The following is a 13956-nucleotide window of genomic DNA, read 5'->3' as shown; positions in this document are numbered from 1 at the left end:
AGTTAGGCCGTCAAATAACACACAGCTAGTTGAATCAACAAAACCAGAAGAGATGGTTTTTCAATATCCCAAATCACGACCTAGAACTAATTTACAGATTCTCGGATTCAAGCCGCTATTACACACGAAAATACAAGAAAAGCCCTAGAAAACAGAATAAGAGAGAGAATCCAGGTTTTAAAATTACTTGGACAACTGCGTTGCCTTTGTCGTTGGGTTAACCCTAGAATTCCACATCCTTCTTTTTTTATCTTCCTTAAAATTCTCTCCCACTTTTCTTATGGCAAACTCGCGTTCCCTTCTCTCCCACTTAAGTTGATGATTTTATTAACTCCTCTCTTTCAGCAGTTTTTACTCCAAAATACTTTTTGGAAAGTTTTTACATTTAATGCATTGACATTAATATTAGTTACCAAAAATTTCAAAATTAATTATAGGTAAGATTTAAAAAAATAAAGAAATATTTCTACCTCATTCAAACATAACTATATGATTCCTTTTCATTTTTATTTGAATTTATATTTAAATTATTTTGAATTATTCTATAATACATTTAGTTAATAAAAATTTTGATTTTTACGATGTAATTCAAATTTTTAAAAACAGACATATATTACTCAATAGATAAATTAAAAAATACGGGTACGATGTCCCATATCGCCTAAAAAGATTGGGAAATAGTTCATAGTCACACTATAAAAAAGAGCAAAATGATTCATAATACAATTGAAACAACCCTTCCTTTTTTTTTTTTTTAATACCTTAATTTACTAGTGGTCTCATACCCACTAACATCCTATCAACAATCAACAACCGCGGATAATCAAATAGCAACTTCCATTAAACCAATAAAATTCCAACAATCCAAAACAATAACCAATACCATAATCCAATAAAGAAATAGCCAACAACTAACATCCTACAATGTTCCGTTGACTTAATCTAGCAACCTAACAATAGCTAAATCGCAATCAATCAAGCCTCTAGAACATCCCTTCCTCATCGCCTTGATTCCACGATCACACTTTGCCTTTACCTGCACCACAAACACATATTGCAATGCATGAGTATTTTATAAACACTCAGTAAGGCAATCCTCCCATCTACTGGGCTATACAAACAAACAATAGAGTAACCAATAACCACACACCACAATCAACACACAACGATCAACGAACCAGGACTCAGCATCGACCGATGCCAACATGCATCGACCGATGCCAACTGAGGAAACATCAATCGACGCAGAAGCTGCATCGATCGATGCAAGTGCAACCTGCATCGACCAATACCCAGTCTGCATCGACCGACGCATGCTCGACGCAACACGAAAACCCTAAAGTTTATCGCGCCGTCCTCGCACTTGCATTGACCGACGCAAGCAATGCATCGATCGACGCAACGTCGAGCACCGTGATTTCCCCGAAGCTTCTCGCCGGATCTCGTTCCTACAACCACAGAAACTCATTCCCAAGCCACAAGAAAGCTTCCTAACGTCCTTAACTACGATCTAACACATCTAACAACACCAAACAGGCAAGTTAAAGGTTCCTCTAGCTTAGATAAGCCATGGTCATGCACTTACCTGTGCCAAGACGAAACTGAACAATAAACAAGCAAGAACAAGCCTCTAGGAAGCTCCTACAACGATCCCAGCTACAGATCTCTACAGGAACCCACCAAAACTCCAAGAAATCTCCAGAAACTCTCAAGAACTTTTCCTCTCTTTCGTTTTCTCTCAAAAACGGCCAAACAACACGAATGGAACAAAAAGTCGACTTAAGGGTTTTTCCCTAACCCAAAACGCAGCGTTTTACTTAAGTCAAAAACGCACAGGAACAACCTTGCATCGACCGATGCACAACTTGCATCGACCGACGCAGAACCTAAACCGAGATTTTGGTTCACGGATGTTACAATTCTCCCCCACCAATAAGGATTCGTCCCCGAATCCCGCAATACCGTCCATCCTCCAAGGACCTCCGTGCCACCGTCAACACGGCCCCGCACGTCCCTAGACCGGACCAACACCGTCAGCCAAGGTTTCCCGTGCCACTGTCGCAACAGCCCGCACACCTCCGACTGACCCTCGAGGTCTCCCTCTAGCCAATATACTCGCATCATAACACTATTTGCTCACAACTCAGTGCTTCCCCCGTTCGTGGTCGCAACCAACGAATCATGCCGGCTCGCTATCAGGCCAACCGCCTTAAGCTACGGCATCCAGAAAGTCACTCACACACACTCCCCCCGCTCTCGGGTCGTAACCCTCGAGACATACCGGCTCACTGCCGAGCCTCGGCTCACAGCTACGGTATCCAAGGAGCCCCACATATCCCGCTCTTGGGTCGTCATCCTCAAGCGCGCTCTCGGATCGTCATCCGAAGCAACATACCACTCCCATTCTCTGGCCACAAAATCCATCGAGCTATCGGTATCACGTGAGTTGGGCCCACACGGCCTTGAGCAAAACAAATACTGATGCCAACGAGTATCTCCCGACTAGATCTACCTCAACCTTTCCACAAAACTTTCCTTTCTAGAAAACTTTCTAATTCTGGAAACTTTCCTTTTGTGGAAACTTTCTATTTATGGAAACTTCCAAAAATAGAATCCGAACTATTTCTCTTTTCCCATGACAACAACAGTCAAACACAAAGAAAAAAATACTCATCTTATTAATCTCAAAAATGTCATAATCGTTACAATCTCAACGAAAATACATCAGAAAAAGCCAAAAATACAACAACCGGAGCCAACAACCCGCATCCCGAGCACCACCTCATCTTGATACTTAGTCGCACAACCAACCACCCCTAAGCGACCAAAAATCAAGAGAGATGGGCTGGAATACTCCGTACCCGCTCCAGCCACGGACTACAACTCGGACCCGGCTAGACAACTCATGTCGCGGTCTGCTTCTCAAACCACTTCTTAAACCTTGCCTTCATCCTCGCCTCGGGCTCCCAAGTCTGCTCCTCTACTCCGTCACAGTCCCACAGGACTCTCATCAAAGGAATCTTCTTCTTCCGAAGTTCCTTGACTCTCCTCTCGAGCACCCTCAATGGTCTCACCTCTAAAGTCATGTTAGGCTGAAGATCCTCAGGAATCTTAGCCAACAACTGATCACCCTCGTGAAGACACTTCCTCAGCATCGACACATGAAATACCTTGTGGAACACACGCATAACCTCAGGCAACTCCAGCCTATATGCCACTGGTCCCACCCGCTCAACCACTCTGAACGGACCTATGTACCTCAGACTCAACTTAGTCTCTGTCAATGACCTGTTCGGACCCCCGCAACATGGCCATCTTGAGGTACACTCTATCACCAACCTGAAACTCAAGATCCTTTCTCCTCCTATCAGCATAGCTCTTCTGTCGATCCTGAGCCTCCTTCATGTTCAGCCTCAAAACCCGAATCTTCTCCGAGGTCTCCTGAACAAAATCTGCACCAAAAATGCTCCTCTCCCCCACATGAGTCCAACACAAAGGTGTACGACACGACCTCCCATATAAAGCCTCATAAGGAGCCATCTCAATACTAGCCTGGTAACTGTTGTTATAAGCAAACTCCACCAAGCTCAAATGATCTGCCCAATGACCACCCCAATCCAGCACACACATCCTCAATAAATCCTCCAAAATCTGGATCGTCCTCTCTGACTGACCGTCCGTCTGAGGATGATAGGCTGTACTCATATGCACCTTCGTGCCCATCTCCGCCTGAAATGCCCTCCAGAACACCGAAGTGAACTTGGAATCTCTATCAGACACAATACTAACAGGCACACCATGCAATCTGACTATCTCCCTCACATACTTCTTGGCCAAAACCGCTGCTCCATCAGTTTTCTTGATGGCCAGAAAATGCGCGGACTTAGTCAAACGGTCCACAATGACCCAAATAGCATCAAACGTCCTCGACACAGGCAAACCTACCACGAAGTCCATCGTGATCAAATCCCACTTCCACTCAGGAATGGGCAAACTCTGAAGTAATCCTCCAGGAACCTGATGCTATGCCTTCACCAGTTGGCAAGTATCACACTTCGCCACCTAGTCAGCTACATCCTTCTTCATCCCGACCCAGTGATAATACCGCGTGAGGTCACGGTACATCTTGGTCGCCCCTGGATGAATAGAGAACTTGCTCGAATGAGCCTCTCTCAGTATCTCCTGCCTCAAATCCTCACCCTTGGGCACACAGATCCGACCATGCACAAGGATAGTACCATTAGCAGAAACCTGATATTCTGCACCCGCAGCCGTAGAGGCCTTCATCAGCCCCTCATCGCTCTCCTGAGCTAACCTCACTCTGCTCAACAAGTCCGCTCTATCAGCTGCCTCCAAACCCAGAGGTTCCTGTGAGATAGCACACAAACTCAATGCACTAATCTCACCTACCAATGCCTCCATATCCTGCTCCTGAGCCGAAGCCACCCGCTTCCGACTCAAGGCATCTGCAACCAAATTAGCTTTACCAGGATGGTAAGCTATATCCAGAACATAATCCGCTACCAACTCCATCCAACGCCTCTGCCTCAAATTCAGCTCAGGCTGAGTAAAAATGTACTTCAGACTCTTGTGATCTGTAAATACTTGCACCTTCCCACCATACAGATAGGATCTCCAAATCTTAAGAGCAAAGATCACTGCTGCCATCTCCAAATCATGAGTAGGGTAATTAGCTTCATGCTTCCGCAACTGCCGCGAAGCGTAGGCTATAACCTTCCCATGCTGCATAAGTACACAACCCAACCCCACTCTAGAAGCGTCTGTATACACAACATAAGGCTCGTCCTGCTCAGGCAATGCTAACACCGGCGTGGTAGTCAACATCTGCTTGAGACTTGCAAAACTTGCCTCACACTCTGGTGACCACACAAACGGGACATCCTTCCCTGTAAGCTTAGTCATCGGCTGAGCCATACTCGCAATACCCCGAACAAACCTCCTGTAGTAACCTGCTAATCCCAGGAAACTCCGAATCTCAGTGGCGCTCTGCGGCCTCGGCCACTCCCTGATGGACTGAATCTTCTCTGGATCCACTGAAACTCCCTCTGCAGAAACAATGTGTCCTAAGAACCCCATCTCACGCTGCCAGAAACTGCACTTACTCAGCTTAGCAAACAACTTCTGCTCCCGCAGCTTCTCCAACACTGCTCTCAAATGTAATGCATGCTCCTCAGGACTCTTAGAATATACCAGGATGTCGTCGATGAAAATGATGACTGACACGTCCAGAAACTCCTGGAACACGCTGTTCATCAATCTCATAAACGCAGCTGGCGCATTTGTCAACCCAAACGGCATCACCACAAACTCGTAGTGCCCATATCTCGTCCTGAAGGCTGTCTTCCTCACATCTGCCTCATGAATAGATATCTGATGATAACCTGAAGCCAAGTCGATCTTGGAGAACCAAGTAGCACCCCTCAACTGATCCAACAACTCATCAATCCTCGGGAGAGGGTACTTGTTCTTCACAGTAACTCGGTTCAAACCCCGATAGTCAATACACAACCGAAAACTCCCATCCTTCTTCTTAACAAACAACACCGGAGCTCCCCACGGTGAACAACTAGGACGGATAAAACCCTTGCCCAAAAAATCCTCCAGTTGCTTCTTCAGCTCTGCCATCTCTGCTAGAGCCATCCGGTAAGGAGCCTTGGATAACGGCATCGTTCCCGGTTCCAGCTCAATAGTAAAAGGATCCGACCGAGATGGTGGTAATCCCTGCAATGACTGGAACACATCCTCAAAGTCCTCCACAATCGGAATACCGCTAACCGTAGACTTCCCCACTGACTCTGGCATAGATATGGTAACCAGATAGGCCTCACGCCCCTTCTCGATCATCTTCCCTGCCTGACGGCTGAGATCACGAGACTCCCCGAAGTCGGTCTAATACCCTGAAAAACCAACTTCCCTCCTGGACGCTCAAACTCCACTCTACCCCGATAGCAATCCAAATGCACCTTATACCGATGCAACCAATCCATACCCAGAATAACATCATACAACTCCACTGGACTGATAAGCAAATCCGCTGGCCACGACTCTCCTGCGATCTGAATATCAACTCCTCCAGCTCGTCCAATAACCCTCAGAAACTTGCCTCCAGCAACTCTGACAACTCCTGAACGCTCTCCAGAATCCCCTCTGATCCCCGCACTCTCGGCACACCCTGGAGTAATGAAGCTATGAGAAGCTCCAGAATCAAACATAACATGGGACTTAAACCCGCCCACCAACAAGGTCCCTACACAAACCTCATGTGTTGAGAACCTAACACTTGACCACAAACAAAAACAAATATAATCTGAACTTTTGAATTGACTAAGTTCGAATCTCAGAAGTTATACCTGTGATCGCTCCTGCAATAGTGCCACCGGGCTCCTGAGTCGAGTACACCTGAGACGTCGGCTCAATCCAACCCACCGGCTGCACACCGTGCTGCACAACCTGCTGCACCCCTGGCTGAGCTCCAGCCTGCAACACTGCTACTGCTCTCTGCTGCAACTTGGGACAACGAGGCTTGATGTGCCCCGTCTCTCTGCAGTAGTAACACACTCGAGTATCTATCCGCGGCTCCGTCACCGCCCGCTGCTCTGTCACTGCCCGCTGCTCACCTCCCTGTGGACAGCTAGTCACCTTGTGGTCCCTGCTACCACACCCAAAGCATCTCGCACCACCGTGCCTCGACCTCTGCATAACATCAAACTTCCGTTTCTGCCCTTGCGCAGGCTTGCCGCCCTTGCTAGGAACAGAAAACGGCTGAGACTGCTGTGGCTGCACTGAAGGACTGACCACGACAACCTGTGCCCTCAAATCATCCTCTATCCCAGCTGCAACCTCAACCAACTCCGCTCTCGTAGCATAACTCCTCACTCTGCACCGAGTCCTCAAATCATCCCGCAGAGCCAACAAAAACCTCCGCACCTGAGCCGACTCTGGCTCCCAAGCCCTGCCTGCATACCCCACAAGCCGACTGAACTCTGCATCCAGCTCCCGCACTGTACGGTCTCCCTGAGTCAACCCCAAGAACCGTGCCTCCATGCGATCAAGAGCCTCCTGAGGAAAATACTTGGAGTTAAACTCCTCCACAAAATCTCCCCAAGACATACCCCCGCTGCACCCTCCGTGCTGTCACCGACCTCCACCACACACGTGCATCTCCTGACAAGTAAAACACTGCCAGATCCACCCTGTACCGGTCGGGACACCTAAGCGAAAGGAAAATATCCTCCATCCGCTCTCTCCACTCATCCGCTACACTCGGATCGGTACTTCCTGAGAAATACCCTGCTCCCACATGCCGCAGCTGCTCCATCATCCGCACATACTGAGCATCCACTGCCTCGGCCCCCGGCTGCACACCTGCCTGCAAACCCGCCGCAGGCTGCACCTCTGGAACCTGCCCACCAACCCCTGGCGGCACTACTGGAACCTGCCCACCAACCACTGGCGGCACCACTGGACCCTGACCACCACCCACTGGCGGCACTACTGCTGGAAGTCGCTGCAAAACCTGAGCTAGCAAGTCCATCAAGACATCCTCCCTGCCTGGAGCACCTCCTGCTGCAACCCCCACACCCGGGGCAACACCGTGACCGACACCGGGCCCATCCGCCCTGCCGTCACCCAAACCAGCCTGGTCTCCAGACACACTAGGATGAACCTGTGACTCCGCCACCTCCTCACTGGCCATGCTCTGGGCTACACTCACACTGGCCTCAGGAACCTGACCTAGTCCCCGACCACGAACACGACCACGCCCACTACCACGACCGCGACCAACAGCATCCTCACCTCTAACCATATGTGCCATCCAAGAACAGAAGGCTAAGCAAACAATAATTCTAATACACAAAACACAACTCACAGTGGAATCACAAACAGGCTCGAAGGGGATGTTCTAGGACTTCATGCCACACACAATTGACCCACTCACACAATCAATCTTAGCATGGAATCCTAAACATCAACAGCAAAGCACAATGAACCCTAGACCTAGAACCGTAAGGGCTCTGATACCTAAATGAAACAACCCTTCCTTTTTTTTTTTTTAATACCTTAATTTACTAGTGGTCCCATACCCACTAACATCCTATCAACAATCAACAACCGCGGATAATCAAATAGCAACTTCCATTAAACCAATAAATTCCAACAATCCAAAACAATAACCAATACCATAATCCAATAAAGAAATAGCCAACAACTAACATCCTACAATGTTCCGTTGACTTAATCTAGCAACCTAACAATAGCTAAATTGCAATCAATCAAGCCTCTAGAACATCCCTTCCTCATCGCCTTGATTCCACGATATCACTTTGCCTTTACCTGCACCACAAACACATATTGCAATGCATGAGTATTTTATAAACACTCAGTAAGGCAATCCTCCCATCTACTGGGCTATACACACAAGCAATAGAGTAACCAATAACCACACACCACAATCAACACACAACGATCAACGAACCAGGACTCAGCATCGACCGATGCCAACATGCATCGACCGATGCCAACTGAGGAAACATCGATCGACGCAGAAGCTGCATCGACCGATGCAAGTGCAACCTGCATCGACCAATACCCAGTCTGCATCGACCGACGCATGCTCGACGCCACACGATAACCCTAAAGTTTATCGCGCCGTCCTCGCACTTGCATTGACCGACGCAAGCAATGCATCGATCGACGCAACGTCGAGCACCGTGATTTCCCCGAAGCTTCTCGCCGGATCTCGTTCCTACAACCACAGAAACTCATTCCCAAGCCACAAGAAAGCTTCCTAACGTCCTTAACTACGATCTAACACATCTAACAACACCAAACAGGCAAGTTAAAGGTTCCTCTAGCTTAGATAAGCCATGGTCATGCACTTACCTGTGCCAAGACGAAACTGAACAATAAACAAGCAAGAACAAGCCTCTAGGAAGCTCCTACAACGATCCCAGCTACAGATCTCTACAGGAACCCACCAAAACTCCAAGAAATCTCCAGAAACTCTCAAGAACTTTTCCTCTCTTTCGTTTTCTCTCAAAAACGGCCAAACAACACGAATTGAACAAAAAGTCGACTTAAGGGTTTTTCCCTAACCCAAAACGCAGCGTTTTACTTAAGTCAAAAACGCACAGGAACAACCTTGCATCGACCGATGCACAACTTGCATCGACCGATGCACAACTTGCATCGACCGACGCAGAACCTAAACCGGGATTTTGGTTCACGGATGTTACAACAATTGAGTAGAAAGCTTGATTTATCAGACATTCAAACTTAAAAAACTTTTATTTGGTTTATTCCGGTTCTTTATTTTAAAGATTTTTAAAAAGTTAAATGTTATAAATATTTATATTTTATAAAAAGTATAAATATTTATATTGTTAGAAAGTTAAACTTTATAAAATGGTAAAAATATTAATAATATTTAAACGTTTATGAAGTTTCAAATATTATAAATATTTAAACTTTATAAGAATTTTAAATATTATAAATATTTCAACTTTTTAAAAAAGTTAGAAGATCTTTAAAATATTAATAATATATTTAAACTTTTACGAAACTTGAATATGAGAAATACTCAACCATTAAGAATTTCAAGTATTATAAATATTTAAACTTTATAAGAAGCGCCAATCTTATAAAATGTAAACGGTTACAACATTAATAAATAACATATCAACTCAATCTAATATTTATAATAAAAAACAATAAATATTAAAAATTAAGATTATATAGTGCGAGTTAAAATATCTCGAGACGGAATTATATAGCTGGACAGGTTTTGTCGATATTTATATAAATTTAAAATATCATTAATTTGGTGTTAAACGGGTAAAACATTATTTTATTATTTTGTTAACACTATCGGTATCCGAGAATAGACATATCTAATTAAATTAATTAACAAATATTATGTAAAAATAAATTATATTGCAGTGTTATATGGTTTAAACTTTAAACCATAAAATTAACAATTATTATATAATTATAACATATTTAACCAACAAATATAATTGATAATTTAAATATTTTAGTTATAAATAATTTATCCTGCGGTGTACCGCGGGTCCTTGCATTTATTTCCTCGACCACTCCTTTTTTCATCATCTTTATAAAAAAAAGTAATAACAAAACAAAACTCTAATGGGCCGTGTCCTATGGCCCAAATCAAAAATAGGAGAAGACGAACTTTTTTTTTTTGGGGTCAAATTATGATTTTTATATACAACAAAACTTAGGCCTTTGTTGGATTTAACATTTATCAAAAGTAAAAACTTATCTATAACTAAAAATATTTGTATATTTATTTCTGGAAAATATATTTCATTTATAAAAAAAAATATTATTCTTTTTAATTTTTTTTATTTAGACATTCTTGAAATATTGGGATAGTTTTTGCAGTATTAACTATCCTTCTAATAATAAATTAGATCACGGGTTGAAATTTTAATTAGACATTCTTGAAATATTAACAATCCCTTTTATAATAAAACGGAAGTACACAATCTTTTTTTGTAGACTATATAATATGTGTTATAAGATTACTTATTTGATTATTTGATAGATTATAGGTTATATGAGTTATAACCATTAGTTAAATCTCGATTTCAAATCCTCTTAAAAAGAATATTCCAAAAAATAAAATAAAATCTCCACAGAATATTTAATTAACCATATATAGGCAACAAAATCTCAAAAATTAATCACTCTTCCGCGGATTATACTAGCACGGATCCTAATCTAGCATAACCATGTATAGGACACTATAAATTAACCATATTATTTATGTTTTATTATATAAATAAAAAGAATTTCAATCCGTACTCTAGCACGGATCCTAATCTAGTTATATTTTAAAGGGCTAACATTGTTGGAAAAACATTTGACTTCAGAACTTAATAAGCTAAAATTAATAAGGATAAACTGAGATAAAAAGTTTATCATAATTGAAAAATCCGATCTTGTTCCAATATCAGCGTGTTTTGGTTTGGATATTATTATTTGGGTGAAATATTTCAGATAATTAAACCGAAGAAGAAATCGGTTTCAGCAAACATTAAACAACAAAATTAAATCCTAACCATAAATTATACTCGGTGTCTAATTTCAAAATGAAAACTTCGGGTCCAAATCCTAATAAATTAAAAATAGAGGGGGCAAAACATAATATTATCGATGAAATTAAAACGCAGAAGAAGAACCAAAAGGTATGCCGGAGGGAGGAAAGCTATGTTGTTGTTCACTAAGTGAAGAACCAAAAGACCAAATGTAAATTTGCAATTTTGAGAGATTCTGGAGATAAAGAATTTCTCCAAGGAGCTGTTGACATTTAACCTCTTCATTATTGTTTGATTTTCATTTAATACTTTCTAAATTTTTTATTTGTTTTCTAATTGTTTAATTGTTTTAAATAATATTTAAGACCCAATTAACACAAAACATTTAACTCACACATTAAAATAAAATTATAACTGAAAATAAAATAAATTATTTATTAATCATATTCCACCACCCAATTAGAATAATAATCATTATATTCAGTTTGTGATTCAACATATAATGATAGAAAATCACTATTTTTTTAATTTAATTCAAATATGTACTTTAAAGATTTTTCTATATAAAGAAAATTGATTTTTTTTTTTTACTTTCTATCTAGCTTTCTATTACAAGGATTAAAAATTATAACTAAACCTAGCAATATATCTTAAAGTAAGAGAAATATAAAAAAAAAACATTCTTTTAATTGTATTTTAACACTTTGATGCACTTCATATGAATTTATAGGAAATATGTATTTTTTTTTTAACTTTCAAAATAGTTTAGCTTTTAATTATTAAATAGTTTAGGTTATGTGTTAGTTTATATAAAAACTTAAACTATATATTTAAATCACATAGTAAATTTTTTTATTATTAAATAATATTTTATTACCTCAAATGCTCAAAAATACTAATGAAAATTATTATCAAAGTTGAACAATAAAAATAAATAACTTTAAGAGATATGTATAATGTATGTATGATTATTTTTAAATAAGTTATATATTTTTTGATATTGTACGATTTGAATAAATAAAAGTGTAAAAAATGTTAATGAAATTTTAATTAATTTGTTAAGTTTTTTTTTCTCATGTCTCGGCACCGTCTTAGTAAACCCTAATCTTTTACAGATCTAGAGATCTCTCTCCAACACCCTTCGACAACAAACTTCACCGTCAGAGCCATGAACATGAATATTTCTTATGGGAATTGGGAGACGGCCCTGCGTACCGCCGTTGATAGTCTTGTCGTGGTCTGCGGATCAGAAGTTGCTATATTCTCATACTGTGAAGATGGTGTGAGAACTCTGATTCATGGCCATTCGAGTTATTTGTTTTTAATTTATGAATTTTTTTTTGGTTTTTTTTTAGGATCATTATCAATTCTAATATAAATTCTGGTTAGTGTCGAAAATGTTTTGCAGAGATTCTATGCTCCTGAGGCTAATCCTCCAGATCTTACAATCAGAAAACAACGCAAATGATTGCAATCAGAAAAGCAATGCAAATGTACTGTCCTTGCACTCAGGTAACATATGCATAATTTCTTACCCGCCGCCGGTTTGATATTCTCTTATAGGGCAACTTATGTAATGGGATTTGATCTGATTTAAAGTTTAATTTATGTAATAGAATTTGATATGATTTAAGGTTTAATTTATGTAATAGGATTTGATCCGATTTAAAGTTTATTTTATGTAAAGGGATTTGATCTGATTTAAGGTTTATGTAAGTAATCTTATTATATAAACTTTGGATTTCAAAGTTAGTAATTCATATAGTCGCGATATGTGTCAAGTACATCAATAATATTTTAACTTGAAAAGACATTTCATTTAATAATTATTAGGAAAATTAAAAAAAATCCTAAAAATAAAAGGATTACAAAATATTTTTAAAAGGTATATGAAATCAAAAGTAATCTATTATATCATTAATTCGAATAGGAAAGTTATCTATTAAATTACTAATTTCAATAGGAAAACATGTGCAATTAATAAGAAAAATATTTGCAATTTAATTGCAATTAATATTTATTGTAATCATATAGTAAAAATAAATTTATAAATAAAAGTGATTAAAGTATAAAAGATTTCATGTGTTAAAATTAGTGATGCTGAAATAAAGTGTTACAATTAGTGATTAACATAATAGAAGAAAAATAAGATAATCAAAATAAGAAATTAATGTAATTTTCTTAAGTTTTTCAATTCGTGAATGATTTTGATAGTGTATTCAATGTTATGTTATTATATAAACCTTGGTTTTCAAAGTTATAACGCATGTGATCGCGACACATGTCAATTTTAACAATTAAAGATTTTGTTATGTGTTATACAAAAACTTTGTTTTAACATATTTGTAAATTATAAGAAATTAAAATTTTAAACAATTTAATAAATATAAAAGATACTTCATATATTACTAATTCTATAAGAAAAAGAAATAAGAAAATTATACAATTAATTACTATAATACCATAATTAAATAATTTATATTGTCAATTATTAATCCTAAAAGAAAAATGAACGTCTTTGAATTTTTGATTAATGTATGGTAATGTTAGAATAATTTTATTCAAAATTAGTTGGACAAGTAGTAAAACTATTACGTATGAGATTACAAAATATGAAACAAATATATTTAAGATATTGTTACTTTTTCAAATATGAGATAAAATTAGATTTCATTTTTTTATTTGAAAATTATGTTTTATTAATTTTTGGTTTAAAAAAAAAATAAGTAAGATATAAATTTGATGCAATGCACATTTTTTTTTGATATGAAAATTATAAATGTTACTAATTGGGAATGAGTGCATAGAATTAAAATCTAATTTTATTATCATGTAATATACAAAGAAATTGTATTGCAAGATAGAGTGTGTGAAC

The sequence above is a fragment of the Camelina sativa genome, chromosome 5 (genome assembly GCF_030686135.1).
Source record: "Camelina sativa cultivar CO46 ecotype springtype chromosome 5, ASM3068613v1".
Lineage (NCBI taxonomy): Eukaryota > Viridiplantae > Streptophyta > Magnoliopsida > Brassicales > Brassicaceae > Camelina > Camelina sativa.
The sequence above is the reverse complement of the archived record's forward strand: the minus strand, read 5'-3'. Positions refer to the sequence as shown.